Below are 17,746 nucleotides of genomic sequence, written 5' to 3' on the forward strand. Positions count from 1 at the left end.
CCTACAAATAAAATGTATTTCACGACCGACCCAAAGGAAAATATCCGGTCTATCGTACTCAAACAAATATGTATCACTAGGCACACTACCCCTCGCCGCGATAACAAATATTACCTCATTGTCTGCTTTACATAAAGATACAAAAGAAAAATCTAACTACTCTTACCCTTAGATATATCAAAACAATCTTAATACGCAACCTGATGGGCCACAATCAAGCCTATATTAACATTTACACGTTTAATTCTACTATCTCTGCGTGACACCTTAACTCTACCATATGTCTAGTAATTCATGGTCCACTTATCTCATTTGATCTCCTCCTCTCTCCCGCCGGGTAGGCTAGCATGATTTAGCCCATCATGGTAGAGGTCTCAGCCAGGGTCGTTTCTTGGAGTCCGGTCTTCCTGCCCCGCTGGCCCATGGTGCTGTCTTCTTCTTGAGGGATGCCTCGTTCAAGGTAGCGTCTTCGAAGCCACGTTCTGAAGTCCTTGCACCTCACTCCCCTCGGAATATCTCGACTTCTTACTACAATGAAATATTCACTTTAAACATAACGCCACATTCTGGACATTTATTTAGGTTGAACTAGCACACAGCGCTAACACTTTGCAATACACACTCCTCGTCCTCCATTCTCGTATAACTGCATACTCGCTAACTTGTGCACTGTGCCATAAACTATTTTCTGCTCTATAGACTATGCACTCGGTTATTGTGTTTTTATGCCCGCTTAACTTGGATTCAACAGTCTATCAGAGGATAAATATAGACCTCCTTAGCCTATTGTCCACACTTCCTCGGCACCTCGGGAGCTTCGCCCCTACCGCTATTTATCCGAGTCTACAAGTACGGCTTTCTATTGTTACTGATACCATTAAGCACACGCGATCTCATTGATAGGTATCTGAACATCGCGCCACTTACACATCCACCACCTGTACTCCGTAAGTCTCCTATCCACTGGATCAAAGTTATCGCCCTGTAATAATTACACACTGTCTTTGTTCTGAACAAAGGATTTCTAGCGCAATCTAGGCAGACGTGCGACGCGTGCCGGCAGCAATATGATAGTCAACTGGATGATCTCCCCCCATATCACTCAGCTTTTATATGAGGCAACACACCAAAGGACGCCAGGGAAAGCCCCGAGAAACAACTTGAGTCTGGAATGTGGCCACTACAGAGCTTCCCACGGTGGTTCTGCTTGGTACATATTTATTGATCTAATCATATGTTAATAAACCTAGAGGTATCTACAGCTTCGTAAAATTCTAGCAATCATTTCCATCTTTTTATTTACCTGAGAAACCTTCAATTACGGGAATTACGACCCAATTTCCGTAATGTGGTGGGCCTGTCTGCTCCCGCTAAAAATCTCTGTTAAGATGGTAGGTCTCTCCCCCAGACAAAATCCCATCTCTCTTTCTCTCTTCCTCACATATTCTTTCTTCGTCACACATGACCACGCCTTGCCTCGGGATATCACCTTCTCGCTTCCCGCTCTCTCTATAGCATCACGCCCTCACAAGCGGCGTCCTACTGCAAAATTTTTACTGCGTTAAATATCCATACTCGCAGTCAGATATAATGGTACAATACCACTTTTCAAATTTCGTGGCAGAGCCGGGAATCGAACCCGGGCCGCTGGGGGGTGGCAGCTAATTACACTAACCACAACACCACAGAGGCAGTCCGTTGTATGGACTAAAGATTGTTTTATTTACAGGGATCGCTTACTTTACTTGTCTTGTTTCTTTTTATCGAAGATAGTGTTCGCAAATTTCCGGCAACGAAGTATTTACCAATACTTGGGAAACCCTGGTCACGTAGTAATAATCCCTAGTGTGCGCAAATTTCCGCTTCAATGATGTGTTCGCAAATTTACGTGTTCGCACTTTTCCGCACACCATCTCCGCTAGGCCTATGGCGTTGAGGCATGCCACTGCTGCTATTCGAGTGTGCAGAAATTCCTAGCGCGAAGGCGACAATGATGCACGTGTTGTTAATCGTGTAACTGCGCACGCTATTCTTTTGAGATAGTAGGAATTATTGGCAATATAAGTGACGATTCAGGTATGGAAACAACCAAGTCAAATTATGAGTTTCTGCTGTGTAACACAAAAGTGACATCATCTGGTTGAAATTCTTCTTCTTCTTCTTCTTCTTCTTTTTCTTTATCTGTTTACCCTCGAGAGTAGGTTTTTCTCTCGGACTCAGCGAGATATCCCACCTCTACCGCCTCAAAGGCAGTGTGCTGGAGCTTCAGACTCTGGGTTGGGGGATACAACTGGGCAAGATGACCACTACCTCTCCCAGGCAGCCTCACCTGCTATGCTGAACAGGGGTCTTGCGGGGGGATGGGAAGATTGGAAGGGATAGGCAAGGAAGAGGGAATGAAGCGGCCATGGCCTTTAAGTTAGGTACCATCCTGGCATGTGCCTAGAGGAGAATTTGGAAACCACGGAAAACCACTCTCAGGATGGCTGAGGTGGGAATCGAACCCACCTCTACTCAGTTGACCTCCCTAGGCTGAGTGGACTCCGTTCCAGCCCTCGTACCACGTTTCAAATTTCGTGGCAGAGCTGGGAATCGAACCCGGGCCTCCGGGGGTGACAACTAATCACACTTACCACTACACCACAGAGGCGGACCTGGTTGAATCTCGCATTTAAATAATGAGTGAAGCAGGCTCCTTCGGGAACTCCAAAAGTCCTTTGAACTCTTTAAAATAGACTTACGAAGAGAAGTGTGAATTCCAAAACAAAGATGTATGCCTAATTTAGATATTCTTTTGACGGTAAAATAGCTGGAAAGTTTCAATTTTATTGGTATACACGATATTCGTGGTTTTATTATAGGGTTTACGTGTGTTTTGTTTGGCGGTAAAGAGAAATGGACTTTAAATGGGACAATTGTTATAAAAACGTTTTTACAAAGGCGGAGAAGCATGTACATTAAATAAACATATTCAGAATGAAGAGAACATCCGTTTACTGAGGCGCAAGGCTCAAGAATTGAAGCTGTTAAACATAATGAAGTCGTAAAACAAAATCGGCTTGTTGTTGAGAGACTTGATACTGTGTGTTTTATTGAGAAACAGGTTCTTATATTTCGAGGTCATTTTGAAAGGGAAGACTCGAACAAAGGTAGAAATTAGGTAGACTTGTTAGATCTTCTTTCAAAACAGGAATAGTATATTCGAGATCATCTCCACTCCACGTAGGGCGTTTAATAATAATAATAATAATAATAATAATAATAATAATTGTACCGGATGGTACACCTTTACGACGCAATTTTAAATCTTCCGCCAATAAGTACTCCTCTACAGGAGAAACTCTGAACTTTAAAAACTGGATCAACTCATTAGTTTCTCAGAAGATCTCACTACCATAAATTTTGTGACTACAAAGTTGTCAGTACTGTGTGGATTTCAACTTGTTTTGTTTTCCACTAATCAAGAAGTGTGGACATTCTCTCATAGATGTCACCGCCTAAAACACTATGATCATGCACCCTGGTGCGAAGTGAAGGAACTTTCCTGAAGAAACCGTCTGAGCAAATCAGCCTGGCACATCGGGCTTTAAAGGCACATCAAGCGAAATACAGAATGAATTAATTGAGTCTGTAACTACCATAATTCAGGAGACGATCGAAGAGGAGTTAGAGTCTAGTGACTTCATTTGTATTCATGCGGATACCTTAGATGTATCAAATAGGTCTCAAGTCGGTGTAATATTACGATTCTACTCAAAACAGGATCCCACAGAAAAATTAATAGGCCTTTATTATGTTTCGATTGATCAGACTGCATCAGGCTTATCAGAATTCGTTCGTAATCTGTTTACCCTCCACGGTCGGATTTTCCCTCGGACTCGTCGAGGGATCCCACCTCTACCGCCTCAAGGGCAGTGTCTGTAGATTCAGACTTTGGGTCGGGGATGTAACCGGGGAGAATGACCAGTACCTCGCCCAGGCGGCCTCACCTGCTATGCTGAACAGGGGCTTTGTGGAGGGATGGGAAGATTGGATGGGACAGGCAAGGAAGAGGGAAGGAAGCGGCCGTGGCCTTAAGTTAGGTACCATCCCGGCATTTGCCTGGAGGAGAAGTGGGAAACAACGGAAAACCACTTCCAGGATGGCTGAGGTGGGAATCGAACCCACCTCTACTCAGTTGAACTCCCGAGACTGAGTGGACACCGTTCCAGCCCTCGTACCACTTTTCAAATTTCGTGGCAGAGCCGGGAATCGAACCCAGACCTCCGGGGGTGGCAGCTAATCACGCTAACCACTACACCACAGAGGCGGATTATCAGAATTAATTGTCGATTTTCTGCGAAAGTGAGAAGTAATTGATAAAATATCATGTCAAACATATGACGTGTGCTCCACAATGGCAGGAAAGCATTGGGTGTTCAGCATTACGTTAAACAACTTTGCCGACGGGCAATATTTCTACACTGCTATGCCCACCGATTAAACCTTGTCCTTCTCCATTGCCCCAAAACGACATAATCAGTCAGGCTCTTCATTCTTAAGCTGACAGGGTTTAATTAATTTTTAGTAGATCCTCCAACAATTGGAATGACCTACCATCCAATCCAAAGGATTCAGACTTACACAAGCATGTACAACCCATTGGAGCTTTCATTCCAGAGCAGTACACACAACATTTTAACACTATGATGATTTCCGACAGGCATCAGGCATCAATCAATCACTACTTATCTCCATTTAGGGCAGTCGCCCAGGTGGCAGATTCCCTATCTGTTGTTTTTCTAGCCTTTTCTTAAATAATTGCAAAGACATTGGAAATTTATTGAACGTCTCCCTTGGTAAGTTATTCCAATCCCTAACTCCTCTTCCTATAAACGAATATTTGCTTTATGTTGTCCTCTTGAATTCCAACTTTATCTTCATATTGTGATCATTCCAACATTTAAAGACACCACTCCAACTTATTCGTCTACTAATGTCCCCCCATGCCATTTCTACACTGACACCTCGGAACATAACACTTTGTGAAACTCACAACCCGACTTTTATCTCCGTTTATCATCATACTATTGCCTACTGTCCATCTCACAACATTATCGAGGTCATTTTGCAGTTGCTCACAATCTTGTAACTTATTTATTACTCTGTACAGAATAACATCATCTGCAAAAAGCCTTCTCTCTGATTCCAATATTTTACACATATCATTGATATAAATAAGAAAACATAAAGGTCCAATATTACTGCCTTGAGGAATTCCCCTCTTAATTATTACAGGGACAGATAAAGCTTCACCCACTCTAATTTTCTGACTTCTATTTTCTAGAAAGAAGCCTGCCATTCAGTCACTCTTTTGTCAAGTCCATTTGCACTCATTTTCGCCAGAATGAAGAGAGTAGCGACAGTGAGTCGTACAATTTTGCTGCTGGATTGCTTAACATACTGAGGACGGCCCAATTAATTTATTTGTTTGACTGTGTAGAAATTTCTTTATTTATACACACCTACCCCTTGTTCTACTGAAACATAAAACCACATCAGATGTAATTCTGTGCAATACTGAAATTAGGAAAACCACTGGTAACCTTTGCCAAATTTAACGTTTCTACTTCATCTGGAAGTGGTCAAACATTTATGTCAGCCAGTGAGTCAGCAGTACGGCTTTATATAATAGAGATTCTGCTTCCCTAGAAGCGATCTACCTTGTACCAACATGTACATTGGCAGCTTTAGTAACAGTCGTGGAGAGATAGCACACATCAGCTCTTCTGTCGAGCAGTTGGCTTGTTGGTCTAGAGGTATGATTCTCGCTTTGGGTGCGAGAGGTCCCGGGTTCAAATCCCGGACGAGCCCGTCTGTTTTTAAATGTTATCGAGGAAGATGAATGTACGGTACTGCTATTGCCTTACGAAGAGTTCTTCCGTCTATTTGATGTAAATCTTCCCTTACATACGTTACCTCAATATGCCAGTCCCTCTCAATTGAACATAAAAAACCAAACCACTTGGCACTACAGCCCTTGAAGGGCCTTGGCCTACCAAGCGACCGCTGCTCAGCTCGAAGGCCTGCAGATTACGAGGTGTCATGTGGTCAGCACGACGAATCCTCTCGGCCGTTATTCTTGCTTTCTAGATCGGCTCAATTGAACATACTGCACCCATAAGCGAATGTGCGTAATAAATGCATGAATTAAATGTTTAGTTATTCGCATATTGGAATACAGCAGTAGGTTGGGGAAAGCTGGCAGTCTCACAAAGCAACATTCTGGCGCCGTTCAGACTGCAAGAAGATCCGCAGAACACGTCTTAAGGCACGGACAGCATATAGCTGGCCTAAGTGCTACATGATGCCGACGAGAAGTGGAAACTTTCTATGCGGTTCCCACGGGAATCCACGCGTTGGAACTTGACCTACTTAGAGTTGCGAGAGAGAAAAAAATAATACCCGTCATCCCTTGGCAGAAAATGGAAGTATCCATGCTGCAAAGATCGCGAACGTCTCGGCCAATCACAAAATTGCAAATTTAAATGTTTTGTCATAGTGGGAATCTACAGCCAGTTTTTCGCGATTTGGAGCCCGGAGTAGTTGTGGAAAATGGTGTCCTAACTTCCTAACAATATTTGAGGATTTATCAGTGCAAATGTGTGATTAATTTGTGGTTAATTAAGAAATTTTTAACTTTACATGGAAGGGTGGTATCGCCCAGGAAGTGAACCGTCATGGCGGGAAGACGCCATCCCCTGGCAGAAAATATAGCCAGTGACGCGCGCCCTCATATGAATTAACCTGTGATCGTTTCCCACAGCGCAATGTAACACGTAAAACGGACCAATATTAGGAATGTTTTGAACATATTTCTTAAAACTTTAACTTACGGACGTATGATAAATCGGTCCCAAGTGCAAGATTATTACGCCACATCCCTTCCACAGAACTATTTTCGAAGTGGGGGGAGGACTGTTTACAAAACCAACGAGCAGTGTGGTGAATCTTCAGTCTAATTCAGTCTTGTACGGAGTCAGTTCGTGTGTGTTCTTTGTCTTGTATGAACGTTTTTCTTGTGTGAATTCTGAGTCTTGTAGGAACGCGATCAGAGACACTTGTTGCCATCCGAGTGAGCAATGTATTTACTTGTGTGAGTAATATGTTAGGAGAAATGAACACTTTGACAAACTTTTATTTAATTTGAACTTATGCAGAGATAATCAGGCAATTGAAGTATCAAATGACAATGATAGTTATATTTTCAACACTTGCCTTAAATGAACTTACACAAACAAACCGAGAGGGACAATGGATCACGTCGTAAAACGTAACTGCATAAAATTTTTCTAATCCACGTGTAGTTTGGATATTTGTTGAAAGGTCATATTTTGGAGGACGATTATTATAAAAATTCTCCACGTATCATTGGGAACATTACATTTAACTTGTTTCCATCACTTTTAAAGAACTATTATGGCAAGCGAGATATTACTGGAGCATAATTAGTTCAAGCATTTACAGGAAGGAGAATGACTTTGTTTTCACTAGTGGAATGCTTTGTGCTAAGACCTTGAGTCCAATGTTATGTTCAGAAGAGGTGAACAACCAATAAGCCTTTACACAAACAAACTGAGAGGGGTGTGAGAGACACAGCAGGAGGCCAGGCAGGTAGCGGAGACCAGACTTTCGACTCAACATCAGGTGTTTTAATGCAGTGTTATTGTATAATCTTCATTGGAGTGTTAGAAAATGCGAGTGTTTATGTAAATGTGGACGTGTGCAACGCCATCATAAAAATGTATCAAGTATGTACGTGTGATATTTCGTATTACCACATCAGCTTCAAGATGGAATACTAATTCATCATGACAGAGCCCGGAGGGTGATCCAACCTGCCTCCAGCACCAAGGTAAATGAGCAAAAAGTGTATAAATAAATATGTAGGACTATGAACCAATCGATGATCAAAATGTAGCTTACACTGTTAGATAGGGTTGTAAATAATTCACGTAATAATAATAATAATAATAATAATAATAATAATAATAATAATAATAATAATAATAATAATAAGTGTGAGCAAGTGTTATTTGCGTATTTTCTTTAAGTAAAATGTGTTTTGCATTTTATTGCTGGATCACTTTGAAGAAAGTCATTTTGACATATGAGAAGCCTATTTTCAAGAGTTTTAAATAAGTGTAGTGCAGAATTGTAGATAATAATAGTAATAATGTTATTATAACGTTGGTTATGAGCGATATTTTGTTCAAGTTATGATTTTCTAGATGCCGCCTTGTTGATTTTTAATGCTTACTTTTGCTACTAGCGCATTCAGTTTATTATTTCATGTTACGTAATCATTATTCAGATGACCGTTTCTGGTAGCTCTCATAACTTGTATTTTCGCGACGATTTGGTTGACACGCGAGTGTTTATTTCTGTGTGTAAATGCGGTTACACATTTCGATAGCCGTGTTTTTGAGAGGCGATCTCGTCATTTCGGTAAAATAGTTAGTGACATGAAGCCATTGATAAGTTAGCTCTGATATTTCATAATATGTGAAGCGGAGGATAATTAAGAGATCGAGCAAAGTGAATAATAATATCCCTGATGATATGCGTTGAAAATGGAAAAATGTGATATTTGGACCATGTCATGGAAAATGTCGTAAGAAATAGAGATGTGAACGGTAGTTATTTCGCCCGCCGTATACGAGCGAGGCCGTATTATGAGTTACTACGTGGAGAATATTGATGAATAAATAGAATTGAGAGATGAATAATTTAACCTAGAGTGTTAAATATATGACGACATGTGAGATGGTTGTAGGCGGAAAGCCTGTATTGTTTCAAATAGTTTCCAGGGAAAATAGATGCTCGGAAAATATTCAAGTTAGAGCATGAGGTAATGTGTGAACAGAGCGACGAATCAATGTGTGTTTTGACAGTCATGTAGAATCATGGATGACATGTAATACCAGTAATTATTGTCCGTAAAGTTTGAATAGTGTCATGGCCAAACATTTTTTGACTGAGGTTAGAAGATTGCCATCAAATTCACATGTTTTGTTATTTGGAGCTGGGTAAATTTTTATATACTCCCATATTTGCGCATTTTATTTTTAAAAACTTTCAGTAAGCAGCGAATTTTTTGGGATCTAGATTTATGTTATTATTATCCTTTCTTTGTGTATATTTTATCACCGTATTATTTTAGAATCTGATTATACGTGAATTGTTTGTATTTGATTTATGTAAATAAAATAGGTGTAGTCAGGTTATTTCTTTGATTTCATTTTCTTTGGAGCTGTGTTTCTCCATTGACATGTTCATTTATGTAAATAAGATTTCATGTGTTAGGGTAAGAGATCATCGATTATTTCATAGTCAGAACTATAGTAGTGGTATGCTCATACCAGGAGACAGTCAGTAATTACCAAGCCTTAGAAATCCACTACATTTCAGTTAGGAAAATGAAGCGATCTTTAATAAGCAGTTGTATCATAAGTGCCGCAAATGAATTATATAAATGAGATGGGATCTGCCTCCATCTAGTGGTGGTACCACAAATATGAATTCGTAATGAAAATGCAGGCAGCGGCAAATTAAGTAAAGTTAATAATGTAAAGGGATCGCTTTCATTTGAGATGTAAACATGAGGCACTTGGCCTAATTAATTTATATTTTAAGAGGTCCAGGCTATCACAGTCATGCAAGTAAGGTTTAACTAATTAAATGAGTGATTGTAACACTCAGGTTCATGTTTCAAAATAAATTTTCTTGTTTTCAACCACGAGTAGTTTAAAAAAATGTGGCAATGGTTATGTGGTAGATGAAGTACAATGTTTATGGTTGTTTTGTTTTTCTTTTCTTTCTTTTATTTGTTACACATGGTTAGTGCATTCTGTTACCGTGTTTTTGCGGTAGTTAGAGGTGAAATAAGGTGCAGGGTGGTGAACAGGTCTCAAGCTACGAAAGTAAAATTAATTTAAAATTTAACAAGGTTATATTTTCTTTTCAAACTTAGAAATAACAAGAATGGCAGGTACAGATTAGCAAGGCAACAAAGAGCAACAATAGTATTTACAGGTTTTGGGCTTCGGGCCCCGAACTTCCAATTCTCGAGCAGTTAGCCCGAATTTACATGTACATAAGGTTTAGCAAAGGGGAAGAAAACCCCAATCATGCCCAGGAGTACTTGCTCCGAATTACACAGTAATACCTCCTAGAGGCACGCAGAAACAAATTGCAAAAGAGCGATCCGCTCTCAAAGTTTTAAGCCTATCACAAGGCCACACCTAACTCTACATTCAAGCTGTCCTCTAAAGACGTAAGCACAGGGGTAAAATACCCAACCTACTGAGGTCTATTAAGCGATAAATGGATAATTACATGACCTCTAAAATACCAAGTTGAGAGGAGGCGAACTGCACTCCTAATACATTTGCTTTTAAAACCTAATCTGGCTGTAGGCCACAAATGCAAGGGCTAATCCCATACTAAAGAGGTGACTTTAGAAAGAAACAAATTTACATAATGTTAAGGAAGAATAGGTTGAGAAAATAAGTTCACCTCAAAACAATATGAGTGGGAGCTCGAGAGGGTTAAGCACTCTCTATCCCAATATGTAGTTTAAAAGATAGAATAGATACAAGTTTCTTTACATTTTAAGGAGGGTTACATAATGGAAAAACTTCGGACCCGCCCCGAGAGTTAAACTGCTGAGCAAGCAAGAAAAGAAATAATTAATCGGCTATTACCTGGTTGTTGACTGCCGCCGAAGAAAGAGGCGCTTCCCGCCCCCTGCTATGTACTTTACACACGAAAAGATGGAACAGAAGTGGCGCAGAGACCCTAAAATCAGCAGTTTATATACTCTCGCGGAAAGTTCGAGGCGTTTTAGGAAGGAAAACACCCGCCCACAATCTTTTATTGGTGGTTAAAGAAAACCCCTACACAAGATGAAGAAGAAACACATCATTGGTGGAAAATTAATTTAAGAAATTCGGGATTGGCTAAATTCAAATCAAGGGGAAAGAAAGGGTTAATATTGCCAACTTAAACAATGACTGAAGGAAATTTAGCAAAGAACAAACTTTTGAAATTAAATTTTCTCCAAAAAAAAAAAAAAAACAGTTCTTTCACTCCGCACTAGGGTGCACTATTGTTGATCTTCAGTAGCGTCCTCTAGAAGAGAAAGTTCACACTTCTTACTACAAGCAAAACAAAAATACGTCGAAAATGACACAGTTCAAAAACTCCAAAATTTCCAGGTAGTGACATCTTCTGAGAAAGTAGAAAATTAATACCGTAGATAAAGTTCAGACTTCCTCCAGCAGAGGAGTTTCAACTGGCGCAAATTTTAAATAAGCGGCGTGGAGGTGTACCGCCCGGTACATACTGTAAAGTCCCTCTCAATTGAACATACCCAAGAGCAAATCGACTGTCCCTGGATTCGAGTTACAATACTTGAGCGTTTAACCTACTGTCCAGTCGATTCGATCATCAATAAATGACTAAGATCGGTTCCCTCATGATGTGCGATGGTTGCTGTACGATTTCAAATTTAATTACACAATTAAGAAATGGTAGTGATTATTAATCGAGATCGGGGTTCTCTCCTTGAAAATTGTAACTGTCCGCCTGTGTGGAGTAGATAGACATAAAGTGATAGACATAAAGCTGAAAATTACAGGCCAGTAAGTTTGACATGCATTGTATTTAAGCTTTGGGAAGGCATTCTTTCTGATTATAATAGACATGTTTGTGAATTTAATAACTGTTTCGATAGAACGCAATTCGGTTTTAGGAAAGGTTATACCTGAGCTCAACTTGTAGGATTCCAGCAAGATATAGCAGATATCTTGGATTCTGGAGGCAAATGGACTGTATCGCGATTAACCTGTCTAAAGCATTTGATAGGGTGGATCATGGGAGACTACTGGCAAAAATGAGTGCAATTGGACTAGACAAAAGAGTGACTGAATTTGTTTCTATATTTCTAGAAAATAGATCTCAGAGAATTAGAGTAGGTGAAGCTTTTACTGACCCGTTAATAATAATTAAGTGGGAAATTCCTCAAGGCAGTATTATCGGACCATTCTGTTTTCTTATATATATAAATGATATGAGTAAAGGAGTGGAATCGGAGGTAAGGCTTTTTGCGGATGATGTTATTCTCTATAGAGTGATAAATAAGTTACAAAATTGTCAGCAACTGCAACGTGACCTCGAAAATGTTGTGAGATGGACAGCAGACAATGGTATGTTGATAAACGGGGTTAAAAGTCAGGTTGTGAGTTTCACAAATAGGAAAAGTTCTCTCAGTTTTAATTACTGCGTTGATGAGGTGAAAGTTCCTTTTGGGGATCATTGTAAGTATCTAGGTGTTAATATAAGGAAAGATCTTCATTGGGGTAATCACATAAATGGGATTGTAAATAATGGGTACAGATCTCTGCACATGGTTATGAGTTTGTTTAGGGGTTGTAGTAAGGATGTAAAGGAGAGTGCATATAAGTCTCTGGTAAGACCCCAACTAGAGTACGGTTCCAGTGTATGGGACCCTTACCAGGATTACCTGATTCAAGAACTGGAAAAAATCCAAAGAAAAGCAGGTCGATTTGTTCTGGGTGATTTCCGACAAAAGAGTAGCGTTACAAAAATGTTGCAAAATTTGGGTTGGGAAGATTTAAGAGAAAGAAGAAGAGCTGCTCGACTAAGTGGTACGTACCGAGCTGCCAGCGGAGAGATGGCGTGGAATGATATTAGTAGACGAATAAGTTTGAGAGGCGTTTATAAAAGTAGGAAAGATCACAATATGAAGATAAAGTTGGAATTCAAGAGGACAAACTGGGGCAAATATTCATTTAAGGAAGGGGAGTTTTGGATTGGAATAACTTACCAAGGGAGATCTTCAATAAAATTCCAATTTGTTTGAAATCATTTCGAAAAAGGCTAGGAAAGCAACGATAGGGAATCTGCCACCTGGGCGACTGCCCTAAATGCAGATCAGTATTGATTGATTTGATTGATAGTAGTAGTGGTTAGAGTGATAATTGCCATACCCGCAGGCCCAATTTCGATTCCCGGCTCTGCCACGAAACTTCAAACGTGGCACGATGGCTGGAGCACGCTACACTGTGGGGCACTGCCATCTGGAGCTGTTTAACTCGGTGTCCCAATTCATCTGCAAGCAAATGCCGGTATGGTACATTATTGTAATCCAGGGCTTTCGCAGTTCAACGAATAACCAGATCAATCCCAGTGAAACGCGAGTGGCTACTGTTCTCTACTTCAAACTATGGACTGTGAGATTACAAGACTCTTGGGCTCTTCCGGGATTTGAACCCGGGACCTCTCGCACCCTAAGCCAGAATCATACCCCTAGAACAACGAGCCACTCGACAGCTCGCGCTGTAAAGATAGCATGTATTTATTCCCACGATAATACGTCACCTGACTCTCGATATAAACGCGTGGATGTACGTACGGTATTTGATTAGTTTAACGGATTCGAATTGACTGTGGATTTGGCAAGGGGGAGGGTGAGGGTGAAGCGACTGTGGGGAGCTCTTTCTGTCGGTGCTGCAAACTCGACTGAGAGTGATTTAGAGCGCAACACCATTAACTTTGTTACAAGTAAAATATTCACTTATATTAAGATACCGTCCGCCTCTGTGGTGTAGTGGTTAGCGTGATTAACTGCCATTCACTAACTTCACATTGAAGTCTGTCTGTTATAACCCAAATTTCTTCTTGCAATTATGTTGTGACATTGAAGATAAGACTCGCTGTCGCTCGTTGGGGCTCCGCCCCTAAACCCCCAACTCCTCTACATTACAAGTGGTCACTTGGAAAATTACTATGCGCGTCAAAGCGGCCCATATTTTTGCGTACTTATTTGGTCCTATGATATTATCTCGCACAGTATATTCACGATTTGTAGCAGAGATAGATGTAAACGTTTCGACGCGATGAATATTACGTACGCTTCTTAAAAAAATGCGAAATTATTAATGGGCCGCTTTAGTCTTAAAACTTGGTAGGTGCATCGTAGTTGAAACGATGAACATTTTCGTTTATTGATTTTTTGTCCGTCCGCCTCTGTGGTGCAGTGGTTAGTGTGATTAGCTGAAACCCCGGAGGTCCGGGTCCGATTCCCACCTCAGCCATCCTCGAAGTGGTTTTGCGTGGTTTCCCACTTCTCCTCCAGGCGAAAGCCGGGATGGTACCTAACTTACGGCCACGGCAGCTTCCTTCCCTCCTCCTTGCTTATCCCTTCCAATCTTCCCATTCCTCCACAAGGCCCTTGTTCAGCTTAGCAGGTGAGGCCGCCTGGGCCAGGTACTGGTCATTCTCCCCAGTTGTATCCACCGACGAAGGGTCTGAAGCTCCAACACTGCCCGTGGGGCGGTAGAGGTGGGATCCCTCGCCGAGTCCGAGGGAAAAGCCGAACCTGCAGGGTAAACAGATGATGATGATGATGATGATGTTGAGTGGTATCTGCATCGTGTAAGCCGTAGACTGGCTTAGAACCTTAAATCAGAATTACAGTCCACATATTCCTTTCATTTCTACATTTGTCCACGGTGCTTGAATCATGCAGTTTCCTCACATATGACCCACGGACGTTTCAGTGAGCCTGCCGAATATCATGATTCTGTCGGTCTTATGTGTGTTAGCACAGTAAAATGAGATTTAGAAAATGTACAATATTGACGTCAATTCTGAAAATGCAGCTCTGTCTAAGGCATAAGAGATATAGCCAGGCAATGTGCACGCTAATGGGTGCAGACTTTTATTTGGAAATTAATTGTGGCCAAACGGTACGCCGTATCGAGATACGGATTGCGCCATTAGACGAAACTTTTTATCATCTATATTTTAGATTTAGGGGATTTTGTCGGATCTCGGCTATTTATACCGTAGAAACAGGTGAACTTATCAATCATAAAAATTTCGTCCACTTTTAACAGGTTGAAAAATGATATGTCCGCCTCTGTGGTGTAGTGGTTAGCGTGATTACCTGCCACACCCGGAGGTCCGGGTTTGATTCCCGTCTCTGCCACGAAATTTGAAAAGTGGCACGAGGGCTGGAAAGGGGACCACTCAGCCTCGGGAGGTCAACTGAGTAGAGGTGGGTTCGAATCCCACCTCAGCTATCCTGGAAGTCTTTTCCGTGGTTTCCAACTTCTCCTCCAGGCGAATGCCGGGATGGTACCTAACTTAAGGCCACGGCCGCTTCCTTCCCTCCTCCTTGCCAATCCATTCCAATCTTCCCACCCCTCCACAAGGCACCTGTACAGCATAGCAGGTGAGGCCGCCTGGCGAGGTACTGGTCATACCCCCCAGTTGTATCCCCGACCAAGAGTCTGAAGCTCCAGGACACTGCCCTTGAGACGGTAGAGTTGGGATCCCTCGCTGAGTCCGAGGGAAAAACCGAACCTGGAGGGTAAACAGATGATGATGATGCTGATGATGAAAAATGATATGACAATTTGCAGACAGCTACATTCTTGACGATGAAACGGCCTATAATTTTTGTTTGAGGTTTTGCAGTATCTCTATCGGCTTCATCACAGATTGCTTAAGAATCATAAATTCGGCTGAAATTTGAGTAGTGTTCCGCATATTCCTTCCGTTTCCGCATACTTTCAAGGCGGCTAGAATAATGAAAGCGATAGCACACATCAGCTGTCCTGTTGCGCACTTGGCTCGTTGGTCTACGGGTATGATTCTCGCTTTGGGTGCGAGAGGTCCCGGGTTCAAATCCCGGACGAGCCCGTCTGTTTTTAAATGTTTTCGAGGAATATCAATGTACGTTAGTGATATTGCTTTGCGAAGAGTTCTTCTGCCTATTTGATGTAAATCTTCCCTTACATGCGTTTCGTAAATATGCCAGTAAAACCTTATATACAGTAAAGTCCCTCTCAATTGAACACACACAAGAGCAAATGGACTATCCCTGGATTCGAGTTGCAAAACTTGAGCGTTTTACCTACTGTCCAGTCGATTCGATCATCACTAAATGACTAAGATACGGTTCCCTCATGATCTGCGATGGTTGCTGTACGATTTCAAATTTAATTACATAATTAGGAAATGGTGGTGATTATTAATCGAGATCGGGGATTTCCGCCTGTGTGGAGTAGTGGTTAGCGTGATAATTTGCCACACCCGCTGGCCCGACTTCGATTCCCGGCTCTGCCACGAACTTCAAACGTGGCACGCTGGCTGGAGCACGGTACACTGCGGGGCGCTGCCATCTGGAGCTGTTTAACGCGGTGTCCAAATTCTCCTCCAAGCAAATGTCGGTATGGTACATTATTGTAATCCAGGGCTTTCGCAGTTCAACGAATAACCAGATCAATCCCAGTGAAACGTGAGTGGCTACTGTTCTCTACCTCAAACTGTGGACTGTGAGATTACAAAACTCTTGGGCTCGTCCGGGATTTGAACCCGGGACCTCTCGCACCCTAAGCGAGAATCATACCCCTAGACCAACGAGCCACTCGACAGCTCGCGCTGTAAAGATAGCATGTATTTATTCCCACGATAAAACGTCGCCTGACTCGCGACATAAACGCGTGGATTTGATTAGTTTAACGGATTCGAATTGACTGTAGATTTGGCAACGGGGAGGGTGAGGGTGAAGCGACTGTGGGGCGCTCTTTCTGTCGGTGCTGCCAACTCGACTGAGAGTGATTTAGAGCGCAACACCACATTCACTGTTATACCACTTTGTTACAATTTAAATATTCACTTATATTAAGAAACCTAAATTTGAAAGTGGTACCGGAACATACGGGGCCCACGCACCCCTGTAGGATTGATTCCCTCCTCGGCCATGCTCGAAGTGGTTTCTCGCGGCTTCCCATTTCTCCTCCAATCAAACGCCGGGATGTTACAAAACTTAAGGCATTCTTCCTTGTCTATCCCCTCCAATCTTCCCATTCCCCCGCAAGGTCCCTGTTCAGCATAGCAGGTGTGGCCGCCTGGGTGAGGTACTGTTCATCCTCGCCACTTGTATTACCCTACCCAGATTCTGCTCTTAAGGCAAGACGGTAAACAGATAAAGAAGTAGATAACGGAATGTAAGATATGTTAAATTGTCATTCACTAAATTCTCATTGAAGTCTGTCTGTTTTAACCCAAAAATCTTCCTTCAATTATGTTGTGACATTGAAGATAAGACTCGCTTTCGCTCGTTGGGGCTCCGCCCCTAAACCCCCAACTCCCCAACTCCTCTACATTACAAGTGGTCACTTGGAAAATTACTATGCGCGTCAAGACGGCCCATATTTTTGCGTACTTATTTGGTCCTATGATATTTTTCTCGCACAGTATATTCACGGTTTGTAGCAGAGATAGATGTAAACGTTTCGACGCGATGAACATTACGTACGCTTCTTAAAAAATGCGAAATTATTATCCTAACGTAATGGGCAGCTTTAGTCCTAAAACTTGGTCGGTGCATCGTAGTTGAAACGATCTACATTTTCGTTTATTGATGTTTTCTCGTATCTGCATTGTGTAAGCCGTAGACTGGCTTAGAACCTTACATTAGGATTACAGTGTCCACATATTTCCTTTTGTCCACGGTGCTAGAATCATGCATTTTTCTCACATATGACCCACGGAAGTTTCAGTGAGCCTGCCGAATTTCATGATTCTGTCGGTCTTATTTGTGTTAGCACAGTAAAATGAGATTTTGAAAATGTACAATATTGACGCAAATTCTGAAAATGCAGCTCTGTCT

The 17,746-nt window shown here is 41.7% G+C and overlaps 3 non-coding genes across 3 annotated transcripts; 2 read left to right on the forward strand and 1 right to left on the reverse strand.

Annotated features, from left to right (window-relative positions):
- Window positions 1–5,781: 5,781 nt before the first annotated feature.
- On the forward strand, window positions 5,782–5,853 carry TRNAP-UGG (transfer RNA proline (anticodon UGG)). The gene has a single exon. It is a non-coding gene; the product is annotated as a tRNA-Pro (tRNA).
- Window positions 5,854–15,699: 9,846 nt separating this feature from the next.
- Window positions 15,700–15,771, forward strand: TRNAP-UGG (transfer RNA proline (anticodon UGG)). Its single transcript has one exon. It is a non-coding gene; the product is annotated as a tRNA-Pro (tRNA).
- Window positions 15,772–16,425: 654 nt separating this feature from the next.
- On the reverse strand, window positions 16,426–16,497 carry TRNAP-AGG (transfer RNA proline (anticodon AGG)). The gene has a single exon. It is a non-coding gene; the product is annotated as a tRNA-Pro (tRNA).
- Window positions 16,498–17,746: the final 1,249 nt, after the last annotated feature.

Source organism: Anabrus simplex, chromosome 4 (assembly GCF_040414725.1).
Source record: "Anabrus simplex isolate iqAnaSimp1 chromosome 4, ASM4041472v1, whole genome shotgun sequence".
NCBI lineage: Eukaryota > Metazoa > Arthropoda > Insecta > Orthoptera > Tettigoniidae > Anabrus > Anabrus simplex.